The sequence below is a fragment of the Cyprinodon variegatus genome, unplaced genomic scaffold, assembly GCF_000732505.1.
Source record: "Cyprinodon variegatus isolate N-32 unplaced genomic scaffold, C_variegatus-1.0 Scaffold120, whole genome shotgun sequence".
In the NCBI taxonomy this organism is placed as follows: domain Eukaryota; kingdom Metazoa; phylum Chordata; class Actinopteri; order Cyprinodontiformes; family Cyprinodontidae; genus Cyprinodon; species Cyprinodon variegatus.
In genome coordinates, this window is record NW_015150573.1 from 1,177,984 (window position 1) to 1,185,859 (window position 7,876).

General features: G+C 38.0%; 1 protein-coding gene across 4 annotated transcripts in view; it reads right to left on the minus strand.

Moving 5' to 3' along the window:
- The window catches only part of znf438 (zinc finger protein 438), a 69,382-nt gene extending 62,242 nt beyond the window's left edge, over positions 1 to 7,140 (minus strand). For all 4 annotated transcript variants that reach the window (XM_015375520.1, XM_015375521.1, XM_015375522.1 and 1 more), the window contains exon 1: positions 7,020 to 7,140. The gene's annotated coding sequence lies outside the window, so the exon portion shown is untranslated. The remainder of the gene's footprint in view (positions 1 to 7,019) is intronic.
- Between the last annotated feature and the right edge of the window lie 736 nt (positions 7,141 to 7,876).

The window sequence follows — 7,876 nt, forward strand, 5'->3', positions numbered from 1 at the left end:
TGGCCCTTGGAAACCCTGTATAATATAATCCTAGGCAGAAAAGTCTGGGTTTAGATCAGGTATTCATCATTCGTCCAAAATAAAGGCTAAATCACGTCAAACCCAAACTCTGGCTGCATCGTTACATCCGCTTAGTTAAAAATCTAAATTATGTTTAGGATCATTTATTCCCCTATGATTTTACAGAAAGGTTTTGCTACGTGTGGCGCCGGCGTCCACAAACCTGGTGGGTCTGTGTGTGTTATGGTAAGACGATCCAGGTTGTGACTGAGCGGAAATGTCAGACAAGCATCTCAGTTTCCTCCGCCTGCTCCCACCCCTCCACGTCTAGCCACATGTGAAACCACACTGGAGCCTCAAACTAAACGCTCCGCTCAAGCTGTTGTGTGTTTACGTTGGATGCCGGCCCCTTCATGTCAGCCCCTCGCTCGTAATGTGGACAGATCATATCTTGCTTCATAATTCTTTCATTTTTTTTTTTAAATCACTTGCTTGCGATGAACCTTAAAAGTGGGAGACGTTTCCCTCAGAGAGGCTGATAAAGAGGCTGCTCTGTTTTGGTGTGTTGCGGAGGTAGGGTATCCTCACATTGACTCATCTAGAGTCTTAGTCAGCAAACTGCCAACCAGAAGAAGATAATGTGTGGGCCATTAGTTTTCCACCTGAGCAAAAAGTTTTGTTTGAAAGAACCAGTGAAGGTAATTTTCCAGATAAGCTGATAGACGTGTGAGAGATCAGCTCTACTAAAGGTCCCACGATGGAGCTCCCAGCTGCCGTTTCTTCTGTTCTTTTCTTTTTTTTTCCACCTCAAAGTCAAAAACGTTTTGGTTTTTTTACTTTTATGGAAGGAATATAGATGTTATAACACAATTTGGATCATTGTGTGTCAGAATTTTAAGGGCAGATTATACTTCTGCATCCGCACACATCAAAAGTCGCTTCGGTCTGGTCGCGAATCAGTTTTGCTGCTATGCTTCTGCACCATCGGTCTGGAATTTCTAGGGATGCACAGCATTTTCTCGCCAAAGCGCAAGGTGGAGGCTATTCGAGAACTCGCGAGAACTTCTGTGGGTGATCACGAGAACTTCAGCAGCGCTGGCGGGAGGGTTTATCTTCCAAAACAACAATGGAGCGTATAACAGAGTGCTTCAGTAAAGAACTGATTTCTGGTTTCTGATTAGTGATAAAAAACAAAAAATTACATCTTCGTTAGGGTTGTCAAAAGTATCGATACTCAAAAAAGTATCGATACTTAATCTTAATTAATCTAGAAAATTGATTCATCACCTGGCTTTGGAAAAATTGTACACAATATTTGGGGTTTCTGAAGAAAAATAATCATCAACTAATTTAATAATTAATTAATCTTTAAGAGGAATATAAAGACTCTAAAACGTGCCTTTAGCTGACAGAGACCCACTTAAAGGAGTAACTATATATAGTTTCATCCCTTTTAGAATCAAACATCTTCTTGTCCTTTTTAATACTTTACCTTTTCTTTTTTCACAACATGTTTATTATGGTAAAGCTACAGAGAAAGGCTATATTTACTAACAAACTGAGCAAAAAAAAGCTTAAAAGACAAAAATAACAAATACTACAGCAGCAGGACGTCTTAATTTGGCATAACTCTGTATGCAACCACAGTGAGTTACTGGTGATCTTAGAAAAAAATATATATTTTTTCAAATAACGTGACTATATACACCGGTAATTTCACTTTTTATGAATAACAAACCATGCCTGAAAGCCAACCATAAGAAAAGAAAGCCAACCTTCTGATATAAAGTACAGGCCGCTGTATTTAATGACCTAAATCAGTTATTCACATGTTTCCCCAGAAATACACCAACCACCAACCAGCACCATGTAGAGGGAAACAAACGTGTATCCTTCAGCGATCACGGTCTGCAAAAATGCTTTCAAAAACTTTTTTCTTTTAAAGTCAGCCGAAAGTTTGTGATTTTGTGCTTTAAAGTTCTTCTACTTGCTACGCTTGATAGAAAAATAAAGGCAAGAATGTTTAATTCTACAGGCAGATTTTTGAACTGATCCCAGACCAAACGGACCCAATAAATAAAAACAGATTTTAGAAAGGAGCAGTTCCTGCCCTTCCCATGTAGTCGCCTTTAAAGAGATTAAACTAACGTTTCTGGAAGGCTGGTTTTTACGGAAGAGGATTAGGGCCACAGAAAAATTAAAAAACTTAACTGATTATAAAATATTATTTCAGTTTAATATGGGGACAAAACTCTGAATTCCAACTTTAATCTCAGAATTTAGACTCTAACCACAGAATGTTGAATCTTAATGTAGATGGGCACTATGAAGGAAGAGATGTGGGAGCACTCAGCTTCACTGACAAAGATGTGAGTTTTTTTGGGAGGAACAGTAACACATTGGTGGAAAATTAAGGAATTAGGCGACTTTTTACGCTCCTGAAGGGTCCATGGTGATGCTATTTCATTAATGGAAGAGCAGAAGGGGATTAAAACAAGAGAGCTAGTCTCTAAAACAGACATGACATGAAATTACATTCTGTTTACTTCAGAGACCTTGAAATTATATAGTCACGTTATTTGGAAATATATATATATTTTTTATATAAAACACCAGTAATTCACTGTAGTTGCATACAGAAAATTAAAGATTAAAGTCAGAATTCTGTGAAAAAAAGTCAGAATTCTGGGATTAAAGTCAGAATTCAGAGATTAATGTCAGAATTCAGAGATTAATGTCAGAATTCAGAGATTAATGTCAGAATTCAGAGATTAATGTCAGAATTCTCAGGAAAAAAAGTCAGAATTTGGGGGAAAAAAGTCAGAATTCTCAGATTAAAGTCACAATTCTCAGAAAAAAGTCAGAATTCTGAGATTAAAGTCGGAATTCTCAGGAAAAAAAGTCAGAATTTGGGGGAAAAAAGTCAGAATTCTCAGATTAAAGTCAGAATTCTCAGATTAAAGTCAGAATTCTGGGATTAAAGTCAGAATTCTGGGGAAAAAAAGTCAGAATTCTCAGATTAAAGACAGAATTCTCAGATTAAAGTCAGAATTGTCAGAAAAAAGTCAGAATTGTCAGAAAAAAGTCAGAATTCTGATATTAAAGTCGGAATTCTNCAGAAAAGTCTGGGTTTAGATCAGGTATTCATCATTCGTCCAAAATAAAGGCTAAATCACGTCAAACCCAAACTCTGGCTGCATCGTTACATCCGCTTAGTTAAAAATCTAAATTATGTTTAGGATCATTTATTCCCCTATGATTTTACAGAAAGGTTTTGCTACGTGTGGCGCCGGCGTCCACAAACCTGGTGGGTCTGTGTGTGTTATGGTAAGACGATCCAGGTTGTGACTGAGCGGAAATGTCAGACAAGCATCTCAGTTTCCTCCGCCTGCTCCCACCCCTCCACGTCTAGCCACATGTGAAACCACACTGGAGCCTCAAACTAAACGCTCCGCTCAAGCTGTTGTGTGTTTACGTTGGATGCCAGCCCCTTCATGTCAGCCCCTCGCTCGTAATGTGGACAGATCATATCTTGCTTCATAATTCTTTCATTTTTTTTTTTAAATCACTTGCTTGCGATGAACCTTAAAAGTGGGAGACGTTTCCCTCAGAGAGGCTGATAAAGAGGCTGCTCTGTTTTGGTGTGTTGCGGAGGTAGGGTATCCTCACATTGACTCATCTAGAGTCTTAGTCAGCAAACTGCCAACCAGAAGAAGATAATGTGTGGGCCATTAGTTTTCCACCTGAGCAAAAAGTTTTGTTTGAAAGAACCAGTGAAGGTAATTTTCCAGATAAGCTGATAGACGTGTGAGAGATCAGCTCTACTAAAGGTCCCACGATGGAGCTCCCAGCTGCCGTTTCTTCTGTTCTTTTCTTTTTTTTTCCACCTCAAAGTCAAAAACGTTTTGGTTTTTTTACTTTTATGGAAGGAATATAGATGTTATAACACAATTTGGATCATTGTGTGTCAGAATTTTAAGGGCAGATTATACTTCTGCATCCGCACACATCAAAAGTCGCTTCGGTCTGGTCGCGAATCAGTTTTGCTGCTATGCTTCTGCACCATCGGTCTGGAATTTCTAGGGATGCACAGCATTTTCTCGCCAAAGCGCAAGGTGGAGGCTATTCGAGAACTCGCGAGAACTTCTGTGGGTGATCACGAGAACTTCAGCAGCGCTGGCGGGAGGGTTTATCTTCCAAAACAACAATGGAGCGTATAACAGAGTGCTTCAGTAAAGAACTGATTTCTGGTTTCTGATTAGTGATAAAAAACAAAAAATTACATCTTCGTTAGGGTTGTCAAAAGTATCGATACTCAAAAAAGTATCGATACTTAATCTTAATTAATCTAGAAAATTGATTCATCACCTGGCTTTGGAAAAATTGTACACAATATTTGGGGTTTCTGAAGAAAAATAATCATCAACTAATTTAATAATTAATTAATCTTTAAGAGGAATATAAAGACTCTAAAACGTGCCTTTAGCTGACAGAGACCCACTTAAAGGAGTAACTATATATAGTTTCATCCCTTTTAGAATCAAACATCTTCTTGTCCTTTTTAATACTTTACCTTTTCTTTTTTCACAACATGTTTATTATGGTAAAGCTACAGAGAAAGGCTATATTTACTAACAAACTGAGCAAAAAAAAGCTTAAAAGACAAAAATAACAAATACTACAGCAGCAGGACGTCTTAATTTGGCATAACTCTGTATGCAACCACAGTGAGTTACTGGTGATCTTAGAAAAAAATATATATTTTTTCAAATAACGTGACTATATACACCGGTAATTTCACTTTTTATGAATAACAAACCATGCCTGAAAGCCAACCATAAGAAAAGAAAGCCAACCTTCTGATATAAAGTACAGGCCGCTGTATTTAATGACCTAAATCAGTTATTCACATGTTTCCCCAGAAATACACCAACCACCAACCAGCACCATGTAGAGGGAAACAAACGTGTATCCTTCAGCGATCACGGTCTGCAAAAATGCTTTCAAAAACTTTTTTCTTTTAAAGTCAGCCGAAAGTTTGTGATTTTGTGCTTTAAAGTTCTTCTACTTGCTACGCTTGATAGAAAAATAAAGGCAAGAATGTTTAATTCTACAGGCAGATTTTTGAACTGATCCCAGACCAAACGGACCCAATAAATAAAAACAGATTTTAGAAAGGAGCAGTTCCTGCCCTTCCCATGTAGTCGCCTTTAAAGAGATTAAACTAACGTTTCTGGAAGGCTGGTTTTTACGGACGAGGATTAGGGCCACAGAAAACTGATTTTTAAATATTATTTCAGTTTAATATGGGGAAAAAACTCTGAATTCCAACTTTAATCTCAGAATTTAGACTCTAACCTCAGAATGTTGAATCTTAATGTAGATGGGCACCGTGAAGGAAGAGATGTGGGAGCACTCAGCCTCACTGACAAAGATGTGAGTTTTTTTGGGAGGACCAGTGACACACTGACGGAAAATTAAGGAATTGGGCGACTTTTTACGCTCCTGAAGGGTCCATGGTGATGCTATTTCATTAATGGAAGAGCAGAAGGTGATTAAAACAAGAGAGTTAGTCTCTAAAACAGACATGGCTACGGCTTCTGAGATTAAAGTCAGAATTCTGAGAAAAAAAGTCAGAATAAAAAGTGAAATTACATTCTGTTTACTTCAGAGACGTTGAAATTATATAGTAACGTTATTTGGACATACCGTATATATATATATATATTTTTTTTTTTATAAAACACCAGTAACTCACGGTGGTTGCATACAAAAACTTAAAGATTAAAGTCAGAATTCTGAGGGAAAAAAGTCAGAAATCTGGGATTAAAGTCAGAATTCTAAGATTAAAGTCAGAATTCTGAGGAAAAAAGACTGAATTCTCGGATTAAAGTCAGAATTCGGAAATTAAAGTCAGAATTCTAAGAAAAAAGTCAGAATTCTGAGATTGAAGCCAGAATTCTGAGATTAAAGTCAGAATTCTCAGATTAAAGTCAGAATTCTCAGAAAAAAGTCAGAATTCTGAGATTAAAGTCAGAATTCTGAGATTAAAGTCAGAATTCTGGGATTAAAGTCAAAGTTCTGGGATTAAAGTTAGAATTCTCAGGAAAAAAAGTCAGAATTCTGAGATTAAAGTCAGAATTCTAAGATTAAAGTCGGAATTCTGAGATTGAAGCCAGAATTCTGAGGGAGAAAAGTCAGAATTCTCAGATTAAAGTCAGAATTCTCAGATTAAAGTCAGAATTCTATGATTAAAGTCAGAATTCTGGGATTAAAGTCAAAGTTCTGGGATTAAAGTTAGAATTCTCAGGAAAAAAAAGTCAGAATTCTAAGATTAAAGTCGGAATTCTAAGATTAAAGTCGGAATTCGGAGATTAAAGTCGGAATTCGGAGATTAAACTCAGAATTCGGAGATTAAAGTCAGAATTCGGAGATTAAAGTCAGAATTCTGAGTTTAAAGTCAGAATTATTGTAATGAGTCAGAATTGTCTCATATTATACTGAAATAAAATGTATAAAGCAGTAAACTTTTTTTAGTGGCCCTAATCCCCTTCCGTAGTTGTACTGAGGGCTGCAGCAGAGTGAAAAGTGACGTCAGTAGAAGCCCCTCCCACATTCAGCGGCTGGCAGACAGGAGTCAAAGCAAAGGCTGCTAATAATCAGCTGTGTCTGAGCAGCAGGATGTTTACCTGCGCTGCTCAGCTGCAGGGTCAGTTATCCTCAGGCCTGCTCTCCATCAGCTACACCTCCCGTTTCTCAGCTGACTTACAGCTTCTCCACTCATCTGTTGTTGCTAATGCGATCTGCTAAAAAAAAACATCCGCGCAAAGCGAGCTGCTGCGGGTTTCGGTCGGTCCTTCTTGCTCAAAATACGAAGCAAACACAGAGAATATTCCTGAAGGCTTCTTACAGGCTGTCGCCTACCAGCCTGCAAACCGAGCAGCGCTGGTTCTGATTTTCTCCGCTCTGTGAGCCGCTCAGCGGGTGAAAACATGGTAGGGACTTTAGAAGTGTCTCACCTGGGTCCCCGGTCACCGAGAGGGAGCGTCTTCAAAGCGCAGAGCCGCTCATTTTCCCTGAATTTTTGGAAAAACCTGCGATCCTCATAACTGTTTCTCAGCGGCCATCTTGAACCAAACCGTGAACTTGATCCGGCGGGTGTCACTCATTCAACAATTTATTATAACATTGGATCTAACATAACTTTAACGGATTAATCGGTTAAATTTAAACAAGTTACAGTTATATTGTAACCTCTTCAGTCATGTTTTGATTTTCGGATCGCTAAAAGGATAACTTTTATTAGTTGTGTTAAGAAAGCATCCCCCCCGGTTGGTCTGAAATGGTGCGGTCCATGACATTCCTTAGAGCCACTCTGCTGTGTTGGTTGAAAGCAGCCAATCAGGAGGCCCGTAGTAACCTGTGAGAGCATAACACAGCTGGAGCTGTGGAGCAGCTGATGAAGCACACACACACACACACACACCATCACAGCAGCGTTCACATCCAGCAACAGAACACTCATTTTAAAACTTAGAAACAAAACACAACTTCTCAAGCAATACTGTATATATATTGTTATGCACCTTAATGCACCTTTTTCCTCCTTGTTTGCGCCATCTTTAATTACTAGGCCAATATGTGACCAGTGAATTTCTCCGCTGTGAGATCAATAAAGCTAATCTAATCTAAACTCTTTTTTTTAATTATTTTTTCCTGTTTTGTCACATTTTGTTGTTTTTTTATCCTTTTATTTTACAATTTTGTACACTTTTTATTTTTTTATTTCTATTTTTCAGTTTTGAGTTTTATACGGAGGAGGATTATGGCCACTGAAAAAATAAAATAGATTATCTGATTTTTAAATTTTATTTCA